The sequence below is a fragment of the Schistocerca americana genome, chromosome 6, assembly GCF_021461395.2.
Source record: "Schistocerca americana isolate TAMUIC-IGC-003095 chromosome 6, iqSchAmer2.1, whole genome shotgun sequence".
NCBI lineage: Eukaryota > Metazoa > Arthropoda > Insecta > Orthoptera > Acrididae > Schistocerca > Schistocerca americana.
Window position 1 is genome coordinate 289,219,580 of NC_060124.1, and position 2,500 is coordinate 289,222,079.

The window sequence follows — 2,500 nt, forward strand, 5'->3', positions numbered from 1 at the left end:
AGATGACGTCAAGCTGCTCCACCAGGTGGCTACGTGGATTGAAGACACAGCGACCCGCCGTGGAAAATTGCAGCCCCAGGTACCGGAAGGTTTCACCCACACGCAGGGCAGGCATGGTGGTATTGCCTGCTGTGAAGGTGACATTGCTGTCCACCTTCACCTTCTTCTCGCGCCCTGACGCGACTAAGGCGAGGGTGAAACACTTCCGGGCGTTGATCTGCAGCCCCAGGTGGGCGAGGGCTGCGGTAGCTGCGTCGATGAGGGACTGCAAGCCCCTCGGGGTCGCTGCAAACAGCAAGACGTCATCTGCAAAGGCCGCAGCGTTGACTCTGCGACCGAGGATCCGAGCTCCGATGTGGGAGGGCAGTTGGCCTAAAACGTAGTCCACCGCAAAGTTGAACAGGAGGGGGGAGAGGGGATCGCCCTGGCGAACGCCCCGTGCTGGCTCTTAAGAGAGTCATAGTTACTCAAGCCGTTTACCCGCGCTTGCTTGAATTTCTTCACGTTGACATTCAGAGCACTGGGCAGAAATCACATTGCGTCAACACCCGCTAGGGCCATCGCAATGCTTTGTTTTAATTAGACAGTCGGATTCCCCCAGTCCGTGCCAGTTCTGAGTTGATCGTTGAATGGCGGCCGAAGAGAATCCGCGCACCCGCGCGCCCCCGGAGGAGCACGCTAAGGCGGACGCGGCCTCGCAGCAAGGAAAATCCGTGGGAGGCCAAGGCACGGGACCGAGCTCGGATCCTGCACGCAGGTTGAAGCACCGGGGCGCGAACGCCGCGCAGGCGCGCGCATCCTGCACCGCCGGCCAGCACGAGGCCAACCAACGGCGAGAGCAGACCACGCCCGCGCTAAACGCCCGCACTTACCGGCACCCCTACGGCACTCACCTCGCCCAGGCCCGGCACGTTAGCGCTGACCCACTTCCCGACCAAGCCCGACACGCCCCGATCCTCAGAGCCAATCCTTATCCCGAAGTTACGGATCCAATTTGCCGACTTCCCTTACCTACATTATTCTATCGACTAGAGGCTCTTCACCTTGGAGACCTGCTGCGGATATGGGTACGAACCGGCGCGACACCTCCACGTGGCCCTCTCCCGGATTTTCAAGGTCCGAGGGGAAGATCGGGACACCGCCGCAACTGCGGTGCTCTTCGCGTTCCAAACCCTATCTCCCTGCTAGAGGATTCCAGGGAACTCGAACGCTCATGCAGAAAAGAAAACTCTTCCCCGATCTCCCGACGGCGTCTCCGGGTCCTTTTGGGTTACCCGGACGAGCATCTCTAAAAGAGGGGCCCGACTTGTATCGGTTCCGCTGCCGGGTTCCGGAATAGGAACCGGATTCCCTTTCGCCCAACGGGGGCCAGCACAAAGTGCATCATGCTATGACGGCCCCCATCAACATCCGATTTCTCCTAGGGCTTAGGATCGACTGACTCGTGTGCAACGGCTGTTCACACGAAACCCTTCTCTGCGTCAGCCCTCAAGGGCCTCGCTGGAGTATTTGCTACTACCACCAAGATCTGCACCGACGGCGGCTCCAGGCAGGCTCACGCCCAGACCCTTCTGCGCCCACCGCCGCGACCCTCCTACTCGTCAGGGCTTCGCGGCCGGCCGCAAGGACCGGCCATGACTGCCAGACTGACGGCCGAGTATAGGCACGACGCTTCAGCGCCATCCATTTTCAGGGCTAGTTGCTTCGGCAGGTGAGTTGTTACACACTCCTTAGCGGATTCCGACTTCCATGGCCACCGTCCTGCTGTCTTAAGCAACCAACGCCTTTCATGGTTTCCCATGAGCGTCGATTCGGGCGCCTTAACTCGGCGTTTGGTTCATCCCACAGCGCCAGTTCTGCTTACCAAAAGTGGCCCACTTGGCACTCCGATCCGAGTCGTTTGCTCGCGGCTTCAGCATATCAAGCAAGCCGGAGATCTCACCCATTTAAAGTTTGAGAATAGGTTGAGGTCGTTTCGGCCCCAAGGCCTCTAATCATTCGCTTTACCGGATGAGACTCGTACGAGCACCAGCTATCCTGAGGGAAACTTCGGAGGGAACCAGCTACTAGATGGTTCGATTAGTCTTTCGCCCCTATACCCAGCTCCGACGATCGATTTGCACGTCAGAATCGCTACGGACCTCCATCAGGGTTTCCCCTGACTTCGTCCTGGCCAGGCATAGTTCACCATCTTTCGGGTCCCAACGTGTACGCTCTAGGTGCGCCTCACCTCGCAATGAGGACGAGACGCCCCGGGAGTGCGGAGGCCGCCGCCCCGTGAAGGGCGGGGAAGCCCCATCCTCCCTCGGCCCGCGCAAGGCGAGACCTTCACTTTCATTACGCCTTTAGGTTTCGTACAGCCCAATGACTCGCGCACATGTTAGACTCCTTGGTCCGTGTTTCAAGACGGGTCGTGAAATTGTCCAAAGCTGAAGCGCCGCTGACGGGAGCGATTATTCCGCCCGAGAGCATCCCGAGCCAACAGCGGCGCGGGTCCGGG

The 2,500-nt window shown here is 59.6% G+C and overlaps 1 pseudogene; it reads right to left on the reverse strand.

The window, feature by feature from the left end:
• Window positions 1-2,500, reverse strand: part of LOC124621080 — a 6,085-nt pseudogene that overhangs the window by 2,754 nt on the left and 831 nt on the right.